General features: G+C 33.0%; 1 long non-coding RNA gene across 1 annotated transcript; it reads left to right on the forward strand.

Moving 5' to 3' along the window:
• The first annotated feature begins 3,613 nt into the window (after nt 1-3,613).
• On the forward strand, nt 3,614-17,580 carry LOC143224185 (uncharacterized). The gene is made up of 4 exons (XR_013013255.1): nt 3,614-3,748; nt 9,766-9,837; nt 11,346-11,484; nt 17,262-17,580. It is a non-coding gene; the product is annotated as an uncharacterized LOC143224185 (long non-coding RNA).
• The last annotated feature ends 1,901 nt before the right edge of the window (nt 17,581-19,481 follow it).

Below are 19,481 nucleotides of genomic sequence, written 5' to 3' on the forward strand. Positions count from 1 at the left end.
TGTAAACTGGGTTTCGATCCGCGTGGTGGGCAAAAGCACAGATAACTTATTGCGTAGCTTTGTAACTAACTACAAACAAACAAATTTTAAGCGGTTGGCCCCCTGTGACCCAGTGGTAATTGTGGAGGCTTATAAGACTTAATAATTCAACACCTATGGTAGGCATATCTTCGAGCTTAACAACAAACATGCAGAAAAATCAATTCACGTGGTTATTTTTATGCTTTCTATTTACAAATCACTTTTAATCTTTTAATAAACCAGTATATACTCGCGTCCTTGCATAACTGTCAAATCTTTTTTTGATGACTTAAAAGTGCATAACATGTAAAAGACAAATTAAAACTTATGGTGAAAAAAAAGAAAATAACCGATATAAATTAGCTTTAGGAAATAAATATTATAAGTGGCCATACTACAGATTCATGGATGTTGCTTGAAATTAATATAGTATAACAATTCGAAATGCGTTATTAATGTAGCCTAACATTAAATGATTGCAATAATGATTTGTAGAAGATGGGCCCAGTAAGTATCGCAGAGAAGGATGGAGTTATAATTCGTTTTATCGTTACTATAAAAGAACAAAAGTTCATGAAAATGCTGCTCAAAGCTACGTGGGAGATGAATACTAACCTCCAAACTGGGGTTCTTCACTGTTGTACTTGGAATGTGTAGAATTCTACTTGATGCTTGATTAAACGTACTCAAGCAATTCTCAGAAAGAATATTGCTCTTTACGTAATATAATTGGTTTCATGACTTTTTTTTTTTTTGCTATTACTCAAGGGTACTGGGAATATTCTCTTTTTAACTTGTCTGCAGATGATAGTCTTATTAAAACTGTTAATTAAGTTTAAAACGTACAGAAATGACTCGGTTTGTTTTTTGGTTTATAGTTGATTAATTGTTCCCCATAATGTAATAAAATAGACATATAGATGAGTGGTTTTAAACTGTTACAATGATAAACAAAAACGTGATGTCGTTAGAAATCCACAAATGCGGGTTGCATTTCGATATTTAGATATAGTAGTCTGTTAAATGTGTACAATAAAACTTTGTTTACAATATTCAGTATAATAAATGTAGTATTCAGTTGCTTTGAATATCAAATTTTAATATGTGATATGTTTTTTTATTGTAGGCTTGCAGTCATAAAATGCGACAATGATTAATAGGTTCAGAATGGAAAAATTGATAGCACTTGACTTTTCTTTTTACCGTGGCATGCCAGCCAACTTACAACAGTATTAAGCGGATTTCAACACCCGTAGCGTAAATAGCCCTCGTGCAGCTTTGCGCGAAATTCAAAACAAACAAACAAACAATCAATACTCGTTGCAGGCAGAGCGCAGATAGTTCATTGTGTAGCTTTGTGCTTAACTACAAACAAACAAATCTTTTTACTATATATATACTAACTTATAACTATATGATATAACAATAATGGAAGTAAATACAAGTTTACCAAATTTATTAATTTCAAACTTTATGACATTACAATGATAATATAAGTGGTAAATATACTACATGCACTAAGTTTTAAATATATGAGATGAGAGATAACAATAACGTAAAAGAACAAAGGCTCATTTGATATATGTTAATTCATACTTATATGGCGTAACAGCAATACTATTCATACTATATTACATCTATATGAGACAGCAGTAATGTTAAGAGAAATAAAATTCACTATATAAGCTAATAATGAACTAATAATGTAAGGTAAATAATGTTCATTATGTACACCAACTTACAACTATATGACATTACGATGCTCTTACAGTACTAAAGATCACTGTAAATTGTCTCCTGCTAATAGATCTTTCATAAAACAAGAACAACTTTTTTAAAATTTCATAGCAGATAACACATAAATACATTAATTCAGAACAATTTTGTCTGTAATACGGAAGACAGATGGGTCTGGGATGATGTACGTAAAATCTAAACGCCGTGTATACTACGTCCCCCACCCCACGAGTCCTTAATGTATACGCCAAGTTTAATGATGACTGGGCCAGCGGTTTGCCAGTTACAAGTACACACACACACTTACAGAGGAATCTTAATGTGTAATATGACATATTCAGATAAAAATTTGTCTGAACACTATAAATGGCCATGTGGATAAGGTACTCGACTTGTAATCTGATGGTCGCGAGTTCGAATCCCCGTCACACCAAACATGGTTGCCCTTTCAGCCTTGGAGGCATTATGATGTGACGATCAATCCCACTATTCGTTGGTAAAAGAGTAGCCCAATAGTTGGTGGTGGGTGGTGATGACTATCTGCCTTCCCTCTAGTCTTACACTGCTAAATTAGGGACGGCTAGCACAAATATCCCTCGTGTAGCTTTGGCGTACTTTAAGGCCAGGTACAAACTATTATGACATAACCAGGTGGTTAAGGCGCTTGACACGTAATCCGAGGGTCGCGAGTTCGAATCCCCATCACACGAAACATGCTTACCCTTTCAACCGTGGGGCGTTATAAGTTACGGTCAATCCCACTATTCGTTGGCAAGAGTATCCAAGAGTTGGCGGTGAGTGGTGATGACTAGCTGCCTTCCGTCTAGTCTTACACCCCTAAATTAGGGATGGCTAGCATAGATAGTCCTCATGTAGCTTTGCGCAAAATTCAAAAACAAACAAACAAACCATAAAAATGGAAAACTATAACAACGTCACAATAGAAAGAAAAATAACACAACAGGCTTTTTAAATATTTTAAATGCTGAATGAAAAGACGCCAAAAAATATTTTCTTATGCCAAAAGGGTTGTTTTTTATTTTATTCCAAATGAATTTTTTTTAACAATTTATGCTTAATTTTAAACTTTAATAATTAGTTGAACATTTTCATTAAGGGCGTGTTTCATTATTGACTTTAAAAGTTGACATAAGTGATATTTTTTTTATTTTTCACCCTTAGCTTAGCTTTTCTCATGGTATGATCCTGCATTAAGCATTAAACAGGTTTAAACTTATTTGGTTGAAATGAGGCTTGGTTATATACCTTATTTTATCTAGCAGCCATCCTACTTATACCACTAGTTGGTTTTATCATTCGTATTATGCTTTACGATGTATAATGTTTAAGTTGATTAAGGTATTCTTTTCCTTTTCAAACATCACAGTCACTCTCACTCAAAACCCACTATTGCGTTTGAGGAAAACATTTTCTCTTTGTTCCCATTCGTGATATAGAGTGCTGAAATGGTTGCGTAAAAAAAAAAGAAAAAAAAAGTAATAAACAACTTGGCAACTTGAGCACACAGGATGGTTGATGGTTTAGTAACAAACAAAAATGAGAGAGAAAACCAGGAACGGCCAGCAAAAAAAAGCAATAGTTGATGTAGGACTTACGGTTCTTCAGAGCAGCGGGAAATCTATAAATTCCATGCCTACCATTAAATTTGAGAGGAAAAAACAGAAGAACGCTGAGGAAACCCGTTTTCACTGACTGGCGCCTAAAGATTGCCAGAACAATGCCTGGCAGAGCCTTAACTGATGGTATGTTTGCTAGTGACAAAAAAGGGAAACAGCTTAATGACGTAATCTTTATTGCGAAGGAAAGCTGGTTTTCATGAACAACAGACGGTCGAACAAACGTGACGGTTTGTATGTGGGTATGTGGAAAGATGTGTTCTCGGTACTCTCTTCCTCGTCACTAGTCGATAAATGACAAAAGGAATAGCGAGTGCAGCCTAGTTCATCAGTTTCTTCTTTCTGCAATGATTGTAAGTCGGCTGTTGTATCTATTAGTACTGGGGTGGGGTATATTGACGCGGATCTTGAGTAAAACTTAACGGCTCTGTGATGCCTTTGGGAGTTTCTGTAGGTCGTCGAGTCTGTATCGCTTTGTATCTTTTGTAGGTATGGTTTGGGCCGGCTGTTTGGTTGTTGTGATGTCGTCAGTCATTACAGAGGCATCACATCTGTTGATACTCTGTGTTTTGATAGACCAATAAACCAGTATGGGGGTAGCGTGTATGCTGTTTAGTTTTCAGGCGAAGGTAACCGGAAGTAGGTGCTCGGTGAAGAGTATTGTGAATGGCGGGGTGGTTTTCGATGAGGCTTGCTGTGAGGTTGTGAATATATTTATGTAGTTTCTAATTGACTTAACTAAAATTCAAAATAATTATGCTACACTGAACTAATCTTAATCTAGTTCACACTGTTACAGTTGTCTTTTAAGATACTGATGATATAAATAGCCTCGACCACTGCTATGTCTGTTGAACCCCAGTTGGCCTTATGAGGTCAGGTGGTAAGCAAAAGGCGTTATGGGCACCAGATATGGCAGCTAAAATGTGATTGACATATTATTTGTTTCTGCTTTCACTCTTATTAGAATTACTGATGTAGTTTCTACATGTTGATCGCTTCAAATACAAAAAGACTAGCTTGTTAGTTGTAAGCTCTTCTAAATTATAATATATATTATAATAATTATAAATATTACGTATTCTTTCCATTCACTCATAAGATCTTAAAATTACTAATATGGTTTTCTTTCAAAGATTCTGAAATTTCTCGACTTTCTCTGCACACAAGATTAATTTGCTGGTTCGCCACATCTTCTGAATGATAGTAAAATTAATTCTAGTAAAATACTAACTGGGAATAAATAAATAAATATTGTATTATTAACCTTTACAACAATTCTGATTTTAAGGGACTTAAAAAAGGCCTAACATGGCCTGGTGTTGAGTACTTGACCCGGTAAACTGAGGGTTGTTGGATCCAAATTCGTCACCAAACATGTTTGTCCTTTCAACTACAGAAACATTATAAAATGACTGTCAATCTGACTATTCGTTAAGTAGACCATGAATTGATAATGGAAGTGTTAAGTGCCTTCTCTCTAGTCTATAACCTCAAAATTACGGAAAGATAGTGCATATAGCCCTAAATAGCTTTGCAAAACGTTCAAGAAATAACAAAATTAAATAATACATTGAACAATCACCAAATTTATTTATATTTTTATTTAAAGAAGGATGGCGTTTGAAGCTAGCGCTTTTGTTAGATCATACGGCTTACAACCAGCTTATAAACTATGTTCTGAAGAACAGCACTAAATTGAAATCTCATCCTTCTTAATGATTATTGAACCTATTATTTAATTTTGGTTTTTAAATGAGACCCTAAACTCGAGTACTTTCAGATAGTTCACTATTCTCCTTCAGAACAATAAAAGAAGTAGACTATTCAAAAGCACTTGGATTTTGGATCTCATTTTCAAAACCATTGCAACTTTTGTGTGTGATCATACTGTTAACTTCTTAAACAGAATTATTTTATTTTTATTAACTTTGCGGCCTTAACAATATCTGTCTTTTCAAGAAGTAAACAGACAAAAAATCAGTAATAATTACACTTCTCTTTCTTAGTTAACCTATTTCATACCATTACTGTTACTGATCATATAGTTGAAGAAAGTTAACATTTTCCTAAACTGAACATGTATTTCTAATAATACTTAACTGACACTATAGCTATTCCTTGACATTGGCTTTGTGTATCTGTTTGTTTGTTTGTTTTTTGAATTTCGCGCCAAGCTACACGAAGGCTATTTGCGCTAGCTGTCCCTAATTTAGCAGTGTAAGACTAGAGGAAAGGCAGCTAGTCATCGCCACCCACTGCCAACTATTGGGCTACTCTTTTACCAACGAATAGTGGGATTAACCGTCACATTATAACGTCCCCTCAGCTGAAAGAGCGAGCATGTTTGGTGCGACGAGGATTCGAACCCACGACCCTCAGATTACGAGTCGAACGCCTTAACCCACCTGGCTATCTTTGTCTATCTAAGCAGTGGTCTTGCATGCTCCAGTCTTTTATATCCAACTTAAATGCTCTTGGCGATATCAAATTTGCAAATATTTACACCCACATCAATGCATTCCCTATCCTGGTATTGTATATAAACCCTCACTTAGATAATGTAATCACTTTTTGAGACTAACACTTGGTGGGTAAGTATGACAGACACGTGCCAGCAGAGGGTAGTATTGTTGTAAATACGTTTTAGTTTAGGAAAATGTTAACCTTTAAACATACATACCATTTGCTGATATTATAGCTAGAATCACACATCGAGAAAGTGTAGGGGCTGTGCAGGCAGGATCAATACAGAAAGCATCTGCATAGCACAGAAATGTACCAAGATAAGAATGGTATACAAGTGAGGGAACCACACTACATCCAGAACAAGTATGCTCTTCAAACGGAACCTAGTTCCCATATCAAGGATGGAATAGTACTTGCGTAATCATCATTATAGGCAAGACCCAATCATATAGCAAAGGTTCCACAATTCAGAGTTGTAATTAAGGAGTCTTACTCCCTCTGTCCTAAAATGGTGGTGAGGGCTATTGGACTACAATATTATATATAGATTTGCTTTTGTTTGTATACCACTTGTATCCATATACTGATGCATTATAAACCTCTGGAATCATTATGGGAAAGTATGCAATAATGAAGTGGAAAAACGTTCCCATGAAGAGCTCCAAAAGGCAACAGCCCAGATTTGAAACGATGGGACTGTTTATGCCTTTCTTAAACAAAGGGATAGAACTCATCCAGCCTGGAAGTATAAACAATCATCCTTACTCACCCAACGAGTGGACAAGGAGCATTACACTTATCCCTGGAATTATGGAGAGGACAAGGATCACTGTGCACAACCCAGGATCTAGGGCAGGGACACTTTATGTTCATAAATATTGGGGGGATAACTGACCTTCTTCCAAAGAGAAGGGGCATGCACATCCTAGCTGTATAGCATAGTGTCCTATCTGAACTGATATTAATTCTAGGATCCTGCAGATCTGATAAGAATATCCAGGGCCCCAACTTTGCCCTCTTCTCCAAGAGTAGAGGAACACACATTAACACTCTGGAGGAAGAGCCTCTGTACACCATCCCAGTGAGTGGAAACTGGGTCTGGTAAGGACTCTCTATCTCTACTAGTTAAATCTGGGAGTAATGCATGTTGGGAAGTCCAGAAGAACAATGCTGAAACAATGCAATAGGTGAAACAAGTTTCCTAAATTTTTAAAAGCAAACCAACCCCAATATATTCAATCCAATGATCAATAGGGATATGCATAATTCCTTTAGCTATACGCATGATATTCCATGTGTGGCAGTCAATGATTATATGGGAATACCATCTGGTAAGCACCTGGACAGCATTATGGAACACCTTACTCCTTACAAGATGGTGACAAAAATACATTTTCCTCCTTATAATATAGCAGATGTTGTTAAAATGGCCATGGGGTGGTGGAGAATTCCCAGAAGAAAGTAAAGTAAAGAATGAGAGAAAAAAGCATTGGGTGAAGTCTGAATACTGTCCTGTAAAATGTCTTCCATTGGATAAATGAAATGGATAGCAAACGAAAAATGTACTACATCTAAAAAAGATGCAACTCAGAAGATACCTTCCATGTAAATACCAAAATATGCAAAATGGATATCTGTGAAATAACTTCTAAGAAAATGTAGAAAATCAAGGGAAACTGAAGGATCCTAATGATTGCACAGTCAAGAGATCACTACAAAAAAAGGTAAAGTGGATAACATAACACTTTCAAGCCAAACAAGTTATCAAATTATAATCTATTGCAGAGACGAGAAACAGATTCAAAAAGTATTGCAGAGAGGGATGTATCCCCTTCCCTAATTGCCAGAGACATAGAGAGAAAGAACGTAACTGGAGAGAGAAAAGTCCTAGAAATATGCCAACCCCAAATTATGACATCAACATGTTGGCAGCCAAAAATATATATCAGTTCCACCAGGAGGTTTTTACCAAAGCAAGAAAGGATACAACAGAGAGTACAAGAGCTATATATCCTATCACACAATATCACATCAGATCTCCCAGCATGAACCACAAAAAGCAGGTGAAGGAGGCAAAACTGAATAGTCCCCCCTAACCTTTCTACCAACAATGGAAAAGTAGACTCAAAGAAGATAAACAAACCCCTCAAAATCTCATAAATCTAAATGATTAATTGAGGAAAAGGAGGGCAAGGTTGATTCAAATCTGACTTGTGAAAAGCTTAATGAAGAAAGGTACCAGAAAACAGAATCAAAATTCTCTCCAGGTTAAAAAAAACAAAATAACTTCAGAGGCCCTAGGAGAAAACACCAAGGGCCAAATGAATGTCTCAATCTCTCAACAGATCAAAGCATGGATGGATCCAAATGAAAATGACCCCTCTCAATCACAGAAAGATGTTACTTAATAAAGGAGGAGTGGGCAGACTAGCTGCTTGGCTGACAACACTAATATTGGAATTCACACCCACAAATATCACATCAAATATGGTATTTTTTGGTGTTTTTTTTAAATATCGTCATAGTGAAATATACAGGGGGGGGGACAAAAACTTCAATCCATAATGAGGAACCATAATCAATGATTTGTTGAGAGAAAAAGTGATTCCTTTATCTGAGTAAGGTGCTCATATACAATACCAGGATATAAGGTACATTGACAAAGGTTGAGAAATTTTCAAATTATATATTGCTAATGTATTTAAATGGGGTATAAATGACTGGAGCATCCAAGAACCAATGTTTAGATAGGCAAAGCTGATATTGAAGAATAGCTAGTATCAAAGGATAGTTAGCATGTTTTGGAACAAGTAGTCTCAAGACCACTCCAATGTCTGTCACATCTTAGCTGACTTTATCAACCCTGGTTTTGAGCAATAGGTTTTGTAAGTGTAGGATATGGCAAATATAGTGTGACTGACATATTAAATATTCTTCTTTCTTTGCACTTGTATATTCTTAGAACCACAAATGCAGTTTTCTCTCTTTGAAGTTGTGGTTGCTTAACACACTGGGAATACAAAAATACTAACTTGCTGGTTAATAAATGTAACTCAAGAAACTATCATTGCATTAAAATATATATAAATAAATAAAATTCTATTACCAATTCATACGGTAATTCTGACCTGTAAATGACTTAAATAGTATTGATGGTAATTTCACTTCAATTAATCTAGCTCACACCATAACATAACTCATTATTCTACCTGTCTGTTTGCATTGTTTACTCTACAAATGTTCTCTTATCTTCACATTAACCTATTAGTAGTTAGGGCAGTTATTCAGAAGTAAAAGGATGCTACCTGGTGGTTACTTAACTATCACAAAACATGGAAATTCTGCAGATCTAGAAAGTGTATTGCTGAGGTCATAGTTTCACAAAGTGACACCAGAAGATGCTGCTATCTTGAGGATAGGTGGATAGTTTTACGAGGCATATTGTGTGCGTTTTAAAAAAAGGCAGGTAGTATTTCTATTGATGGACAATGTTGCCATACTTTCACAGAACTGCATATAAAGATTTCAACTTATGCTAACATGCTCATAGGTTTCACTTATATAATTGTACACATTTTATACAGGCAGATGGTGTTACTAGGTGGCCTACAGCAGACGTTATTACTTGGCAAATTGTGTTACTACTGTTAGTACTGCTAGGGTGGGTGGTGTTTCTGTGAGCATAAAAAAAAATTTTTAATTGTATAAAGACCAGTAGGAATCGATATATACATTATCTAGCTAGGTAAAGTAATATAGAAGGTTTTAATGCTACAAACAGTATTAAAACAAGAAAGTTAAAACAACAAAAGTGGAGTTACTTAAAATTTAGATGTAGCTCAGTTTTTGTATTTTTGATTTTTTTTTTCAAAATCATTATATTTACTTCTTTCTTGTATAGAAATCCTGTGATGAAGAGACTAGCAACATGCAAACTTCCTGAGAGGTCAGACATACATCTAACTAGAAATGGGTATGTTTTCAACACTTATTCAAAATGAATTACAGTAATAGCCTTAGTATCCTTCAGAAGATCCCAAATATAAATATATTAATGACAAAAGAAGATCACTACTTACACCTACAACATTCATCTAATGTTCCAGAAAAAAAAAGTTAAGAATAGAAGAAGTAACATCATATGAACATCACCTAGATGTTCAAATACATGCAGTTGCTTCTGATAATTTGATCTGTGTTATTTATAAAGGTCCTTCATGTGCCCGAAACGATTTTCTTGTAGTATTATAATAATCATTTTGATGTTATCACATCAATGAAGGGTTTCTTTGGGGCAGGTTATTATTCTAATTGCAACAAGGAATTTGAACATTTAAATAAACATCACTATTCAGGTTATTGAAACAGTTTTTACAATAACTAATGTACAAAAGGCCAACCCATAATTTGTGCTGATTATAACAAGTTTTGTAAATCAGTACTGTTACAACAGCTGTAAAACAAAGAATGGAAAACAAATGACATATTCATACAAAAAGGTTTATCAGTATAAAAGTTTCATTATCATTCACAGGAAAAAAGGTAAACTAAATTTTCATTCATGTGATGAAATAATATGCCTCAGATGCAGTGTTATTTAAATAACCATATGTTTTTTTCCAGAATGAAAATGTTAAAGAATTATCTAAAAGGTAATTTTTTTTTATCTTGAGACTAACCAGCAAACTGGAAGTCATAAGGTGAATGAATGTGTAGTACATGATTTTAATGGTAAGAAAACTGTTTTTAAAGGTTATAATTCATGATAGGTTTCATAAATGCTTGTTTTTGAGAAAGCATAAATAGTACACTGCTATTGTTTACAAAATGAAATGTTTTGACCATTATTTTATTTTGAATTATTTGTTATGAGATAAGGTCTAACTTTATTGCAAATGGAGGAAAAATTATGGTTATGATAATCAAAAGTCTAAAAATTAGAATAACTGACAATTTCCTAAAATGTTTGATTTAGAAGAACTGTAGAAAGAATATTTTTCACACCTTTTCAACCTAAAAAAAACAAAAAACCTATACTGGCTTCCAGCTTTTACTTCCTTTGACAGCCCGGCAGGGCCAAGCGTGTTAAGGCGTGCGACTTGTAACCTGAGGGTTGTGGGTTTGCATCCCCGTCGCACCACACATGCTCGCCATTTCACCCGTGGGGGCATTATAATGTGACGGTCAATCCCACTATTTGTTGGTAAAAGAGTAGCCCAACAGTTGGCAGTGGGTGGTGATGATTAGCTGCCTTCCCTCTAGTCTTACACTGCTAACTTAGGGACGGCTAGCACAGATAGCCCTCGAGTTGCTTTCTGCGAACTTCAAAAACAAACACAATTATTTTCTTGACACCAACAAGAGAAAGGTCACATTTTTTACCTTCAAGATGTAAGGATAAGAAAATAACATTTTAATTGTTGGAAGTTATTATATTTACTCTTAAAAACTGTTGAAAGATATATTTATTTTTCTTTTTAGCTACTGCTGGATGTGATGTAGACATATTTTCAACATTGCTGTCTTCAATTCAGAAATGAGTTTCTTTCAACTTGCAAAATAGACCCCTTCAGAAACAGAACCATTACTTCTGTATGGATAGTAGTATACAGAAACAAAGGTAAAGCACTTGTAAATAACCATGGGCAATTCACGTTCAATAACTGGTAAAGTATTTTCCAGTGGTTAGATTATATACAGAAAACTGAAGGGGTCAGGATACAACATGCTCTTAATGGTGGCAAAAAACAAATGATAAATTATAAAGTAAAAAGTTTTGTAAAGAGAACAGTACAGTCTACTAATTTCATAAGAGCTGTAAACATGGCTGTAACATACTTTATGAGCATAGTTCTAAACAGACAAATGTGTTCTATTAGAAAACAAACCTTAGAGAGACAGCAGAAATTCAAAGCTCTGGGGTATAAAGGTTATACCAATATAGAGACATGAATTTGAGATGAAAACTAAGAATCTAGTCATGATAAATTTCTTCAAAGACTTCAAAGTAGGTTTACATCTAAACATAAAGGATGCATTTTGTAGTGGAATAGTCAACACGATGACTATTTTATGATGAAAGGAGGGAGATAAGATCAAGTAATTTGACTGTACATCTCTTTATCCATGAACAAATAAATACTATGAGTTCTGAGTGGACATTCCTTCACTAATGACATCAAATTATATCAATTTGAAAAATTATTTTTGTTTTATAAAATTAAAAATTCTAGCCCTGTGGGAACTCTATCACCCTGTATTGCCACTTAAATGTTATGGTAAATTTAGCTTTCCAGAATAGAAAACACCAATATCATGTAATCACTCTGAGAAAGTTTTCATTGGTACCTGGGCTGCAAATGTGAAAAGAAGCAGTTGAGTGTGGTTATCAAGTAATAAAAATATATGAGATATATCATTCTGTTAATAAATCTAAAGATCGTTTTAAAAATTACATTGATATTTTTATTAAAGTAAATCAGGAAAGTTTGGATAGCTCTCTCACTGTGTAACAAGTGAAGAAAAATACAATTGCATTATCAAGTATAATGAAAAACAAGGAATACAACTGATCCTAGAAAACATAATATTTAGTCCTGGAAAAAGGTTTGTTTGTTTGAAGTTAAACACAAAGCTACATAATGGACTAACTGTGCTTTGCCCACCATAAATATTGTAAGTTTGCAGACATACCACTATGCCACTGGTGGGCCAAGGAAGAAGGCCAGTTGCAAAACTTTGCCTCAACTCCTTTTGGAATATGTCTGAGGACAAATCACATCTATTAACCCTTTCCATACAGGTGCCATATCATCACGTTTGTTGACTCATATTATAAACTTTACTGAACAACTATTTTATGCATTTATGTCATTAACTTTGGTATCAAACTGTAGACTGTAATTCAAATTTTTCTATTATACATTATTTAATTTCTTAAAAGTAAATATTACAAAAAATGCACCTAAACATTGAGTTTTGTGTGTCATGTGGGATGATGAATGTAGTGCTGGTTCATATTAGGTGTCTGTTATGTCAAAATACAAAGTCTATAGTTTTGTTTGAATTGGGAACTCAAATTATTGAATTGAAAGAGTAGAATGTAAAATCAGAACCTCCTATTTTTCTTATTTGCCAAGATATTGCTCATATACTGAATCAAACACAGTAGTCTAGCTCACCTCTTTCCATTTTAGGAAACAGACTCTTCCATACGCTCACTTCTATGTATGACAAACATATCTATCAAGCAGTTTTCTCAGTTCTTTTAAAATACAATGGCATTAATTCTTTCTTTCAAAACAAATCTTTATGCTGGTAAGTTGAGTCTTTAGCCTGATTTAAATTTAATATTTTTTTAGACTCAAATACAGCTTAGTATAATAGAATTCTATGGTATGATTTTTTGGTTATTCAAATGTATATGTGAAACCTTAACAAATTATTTCATTTTACATCCTAACACACAAAACTTCTTAACACTTATCAACCTATGACAAGCAGCATCTAAGTACAAAAGTCATAATTTGAAGAGATAATTGTTTGCTTTCCTTCTTTATTTACTGTTCTATGTTTTAAGAAAAATAAGTTATAAAACTTATTTATAAATAGCAATAATGTATATACATATATCACGTATTATAACTGAAATATGACTACATTTTACAAAATACTGGTCCACTGAAACATGGCCAAGCTAGGTCACTTTTTAAAGATCAGTTTTACATTCTTATATATGGTAACTGTATCACTGTAACAATTTTAGCTAAAAATGGTTGAAAGGCCAATATAATGAAAATAATAAATATATATATATAAATGTACAGTGTTATGATATTTAACCTATTTAGCCTAAACATTTATGTTTTTAAGTTATAATCTGTAGTAATCCTGAAAAGAAAAGAGCATAATTAATGTTTCCAAATTTTTATGGTGGTTATGAGATTAGTCAAATCTACTGAAAATATACAGAAATTTTAATTTGATGGTGAAAATGACAGGTAAAATTAAAAGTTTTTCTTTAAAAACATTTGATAACTATCTGTAGATTATAAAGATGTGAAATTTAGAATGAAAATTACAGTGTATGTTGGATAGTCAAAACTCTGAAAAAATTTTACAAAAAATCTGTTTAATTAAAAAACATAATACTTAATTCAAAACCCTGATATTTAGTGTATGAAAACCTTGTAATGCTTACCAATAACCTTCAAATTATCTAAACATATAGATACAATATCAAAAATCATTGTATAGTATCTTTCATGGATACTTTTGTGGTTACAAGCTAGGTATATTTAACCCAACTTGTAATGAAAGGGTTGAGGAGTATCACTCTTTAATGAATGGATACTACCAAGCTCATAACAGATGTTACATTGGATAATGATGAAGTAATTGCTTTTAATTGGATACAAAAGCACAAGTACCAACCCTAAAAAGATCAAACCAACATCTTTCTGTCAGCCCTCTGAAACTGTACCTTATGTTAGAGAAGGTAGTGTTATTTATATTTGAAATGGATCTGATGATTCACATTTTGATGATTATCTTAGAAAATTCACAGATCACCTTGATCATTGCATTACATTTTGGGTCACTGGAGAGTTTACTCTCAATTTTATCAACAATGAGAAATTACATTTTTCATCAATGACAAGTACAAAAACATTGACCTTCAGTCCTTTTCAACATTCTATAAAGAGGACAAATCCCAAGCAAATATGTTTAAATTCAAATATTCAGACAATTTATAACAAAGAAAATAATTGTTTGTTTATGCTTCCAGATTTGAATACTATCCAATATGAATATTTATTTCTTTTCATCTAATGGAACTAGCTCTTCACCATGATCTAAAGATTAAAATAGCATAAAAAGGGCCTTGGGAGAAAATCCCATGTGCATACAAATATGATTTTCAGGCGAGTCGTTTCATTTATTTCTCATTAGAGATGGAGTTTAAGATGTATAACTATACAACACCCTTTAGTTTAGTTTATAGTGTCAGAACCAACAGGAAGTGGTAAATCACAGTTTGTAAGCAGATTTTTAACATATCATTGTGATGTTATACATTTTCTTCCTGATAATATCATGTTGTTTTATGATTTCTTCAATGTAAGTATACTAAAATTAATGCAAACTTCTCCTAAAATTCAACTTGTTGAAGGACTGCCTGAAAACGTTTTGCAATTATGTATAGTTTGAATCAAATCTTTTTATCATTGATGATCTTATGAGTGACAATTGAAAAAAATGTTTCAAATTTTTACACATGGAAGTTACTATTTGAATTTATCAGTTTTTATAATGTGCAGAATCTATTTCATCAAGGAAGAGAAATGTATAAGTTTAAATTTTCAATACATTATATTGTTCAACACTGTCAAAAATAAATTTCAGTTGAATAATTTGGCAAGACAAATGTTTCCAACAAATATCAAGCATGTATAAGAAGTTCATTAAAATGCAATATAGCAACCATTTGATCACTTACTTGATTTTAAACTACAAAAGTCTGAACAGTTTCACCTGAGGACATGCCTGTTTCCTGAAGATAAAGTTACAGAGATGCCAACTATTTTAAATGACTGAGCGTAATGATTGTAGACAGAGCCCTTTATCATTTGTGGCTACTAGGCCTGACCAATGTCTCTAAGCTGTTTATTATTATGTTATTATAATAACTATTATTTTATATTACTGCTATAGATTGCTCATTTATGAGTGTGTTTTGTGTATTTAATAAATAAATTTAAAAAGTTCTTTTGAAATTCTTTTTCATATTTTGAATTCTTACTCATAAATGTCATTATATGCATCGTTTTTGTCTTCACCTCAGCCTTTTGTTGGTGAGATGCCAATTTTGTATGTCTGGAACAATCGTTTATCCCGCTATGTGCCACAGAAAAATCAATGTGACAAACTGTACAAAATGTACGTCTGTCACTGACTTTTGATACAGTGACCGGATATTTTGCACTATACTCTTTCCTAAATTTTTGATTCACAGTTTTAGTCCTTTAAGATTTGCCAGAAACAAAACAATCTGGTGAACAAGGCCTCTTTTTTCCCACCTTGTGAACAATCGCATTGGTGTTTCTATGCTGCTTAGAAAACGAGAAGTACCCATCTACACGAGCACTGATGACATAACTATGGATTCCCCCACGTACACAGTGTGGAGAAGTACCGCACTCAAACTATTGGTAGACGTCAGAGATACAAATATTTTTATTATTTCAAGCACAAACATGATTATCACAAGTAGCCATTTGGACTATGTTTTTTATTTATTATCAAAATTTATTTGTATCTCACTAGAAATTTTCTTTTCACCCCTTTCAAGCCCTGGGGGAACAATTTACCACTTTACTGTATAGCCATACATAATATACAGGGTGGCCCCGTAAGTCCCTACCCATCTATATGTTATGTTATATTCAATTATGCATGTATTATAAATTTGTTTCTTTTTCTTCAGAGAAATATGGCCGATGTAAGCCTATTTACACTTGAAGTACGTGGGTACATGAGCACAGCGAGAATGAGGGACAGCACACAGGATACATAAGATATATGATTGGGTACGGACTTACGGGCCACCCTGTATAATAATTTGGGAGTTGCAACAAGTCGTAATATTTATCTGTATGAGAGTATAGTCGTAATGTATACACCAAAATCATAATAATTACACTCAAATCGTAATGGTTGGCATCTCTGAAGTTATAGTGTTATGTTTCAAAGGTAGTTAAAAACTGAGGTTTCACTGAATATATGCTAATTTATTATCATAACTATGGCCATAATAGAACATTAGGGATTTTATCTAAAGGATAGACCATAATTAAAGAAATAGCACAAACATGTTTATCTACCGGATATATATAGATGTTTTTGCCTAAACTAACTATTCTCAAGTGAATATCTTTCAGATACAGACCATCATCAGTGTTAGTGGGTGACCCATTACATTCATCACATTCCATGGAAAATTAGTAAAACTGTGGAGTGTGACTTTGGTTTATATACAAAGAGGGGCGAGGAAGCTAAGATATTGAGAAGTCTGCTGAAAGTACCTTTTTTATAATCTGGAGTTCTTTGGATACCCCAGTGTTAATTAATTTTCAAATCGTCTCTATCTTGTTAGTTTCAAATCAACAATCATCATCACTGTAGTGTAAAAAAGTTGATGTTATAAGTAAATAGTTATTATATGTTGTACTTAAAATCTCTTTTCATTTACACATTATGACAGAGTTAAACAATGTGTAAACAGGTTAATGAATCAATTGTCAAAGCTAAAAATTATTTTATTCTGTGTTTTTGTAAATTTGCCTTAAATGTCAAGCATACAGAAACAGAAACTTACAAGTTCTTTTTTCGTTGCAGGTTGGGTGGAATCCACCAAGCTCATAACCAGACTTATCAAAGAAATTATCCTATACTTTTTGATGAGAGAAGCATATGTTTACAAAATTTTGCAGGTTATTTGTAAGCATTACAAGGCTTTCGTACACTAAATATCAGGTTTTTAAATTAAGTACTAAGATACTTTAATTAAAGATTTCTCATAACTTTTTTTTCTTCACATTACTGACTAAGCAAAGTGCAAAGCAATTTACATTTAAAATTACTTCTATACATGAGAATATTTTAAAAGTTTTCATCTGATCTTTATAATCTCAAGATAATAATCAAATGTTTTTAAGAAAACCCCTTCTATTTTATCTTTTATTTTCACTATAAAATTGGAATCTCTGTACGTTTGATAGATTTGACCAATCTTGTAAACTCCGTAAAAAATAAGCAAATATACTTTCTTTGTTCTAATAACTACAAATTATAATTTGAAAACAAATGTTTATATTCTAAAAAGCTCAAAAGTCATAACATTATATATTTATATATAATTATCATCTTAACCATTGCTGGCTACAATAAAAGTTGTAATGATGAGGCATATATGCACTATTGTTACTCATCTAATTTAAACCAGTGCTGCATTCACCATGCCATGTAACACGCAAATCAATATTTAGGTGTGTTTTATAAACATTTACTTTTAAATTGAAAAATTGAACAATTTACAATATGAAATTTTAAATTATAATCTGCAGTTTGATACCAAACTTAGAGACATAAATTCATGTAATAGTTTGAATAAAATTTTGAATGTTATTCAACAAATGTTGAATGTGATGACATGGCCTTTGACCTGTCACAATAGGGCAAATGAGAGGGTTGGCTGTTATAAAAGCATCATTTAAAAAGAAAATAAAGTTAGTAATACAGTAAATATGGTTTCTACTACCACTAAGTTGTGGAAGTATTGGTGTTATGATAGAATTGGCTGTTGATAAGGCTGCTGAAGTTTTAAAAAATATGAAACACACAACAAATTATTCTCATTTCTGAAGAACTGGTACATTCCTTTTTATCAACCAAAAGTTCATGAAAAAACCAGTATATAAAGTACTAAACTCTACAGGTAACACTATGAATTTTGAAGAAGCATCAGTGAATATACTTATCTGTAAGTCCCAAGAACAGAAACAATAATGCCATACATTACAGAGAAACCAATTTACAACCCTGTGTGCTACCATACATTAGTGCAACTGGCGATGATTCCAAATTAGTAGATGGCAAAATCCCCCTTCAAATTCTGCTAAGCTGGTTAATTCATTTTTGAAGAACAGAGAATTAACTAGATGGATTGGACTGCTAACTTACTAGACTTCAATACCAGTGAATCCAAACAATAAAGATGTTCTGGAAACAGCTTTTTCCAAAGAATAACTGATGATACCTCAGACCTCAAAAACACAGTTCCAAGTTTAAGTATCCAACATCAGTACTAGGCTGCATATGCTGTTTATGGTACCATACTTCACATTGAAATGTCATGTCTGATTTGCATACAAATTAACAAAGTAATTGTTATTATAATAGTGGTTTTGCCTTATTATATGTAAAATATTATAATTATTAGTTATTCTTTAATTGTTTGGTGCAGTGTATCAGCATTATTGTCACATTTATTATACCTGCATAGAAGTCTTCTGTTCAGGTTAAATAAGATGGATATTGCCATCTTCTGATTTTAAAGGTAAATCTTTATCAGAAACTTCAGCTTAAGTATATAAATCAGTGCAAGCTCACTTGAAATAACTGATTACTGTGTTTCTTATGCCAAACAATTTCCAAGTTTTCAAACTCAAATATCTTTTGACTATGATTACATCAATGAGCATTTTATAAACTCTACCTCAGGTTTATGCATTTTAGTTTCAAATATTTTTAAATAAGTATTAAAGATACTTATGTTTCTGATAACCTAACTTAATGTTTCATCGTTCCTAACATTTGAATGTTATCATACAGTACTTAAGAATTATAACACTAAGACAATGGGACATTAATTATTTTCATGGTTTTCAGGTCTCATCAGTTACTAATACTTTATTTTACCAATAGATATTTAGTTTTCACCCTATTATTTAGCTGCTAATCTACTGTAATCTTCAGGAAAATCCTGAGAAGGACTACATCTGTAGTGGTAATAGCCAACTAGGTCACTTGATGAAGAGACTGGCGTGATATCCAGTT

The sequence above is a fragment of the Tachypleus tridentatus genome, chromosome 8 (genome assembly GCF_004210375.1).
Source record: "Tachypleus tridentatus isolate NWPU-2018 chromosome 8, ASM421037v1, whole genome shotgun sequence".
Lineage (NCBI taxonomy): Eukaryota > Metazoa > Arthropoda > Merostomata > Xiphosura > Limulidae > Tachypleus > Tachypleus tridentatus.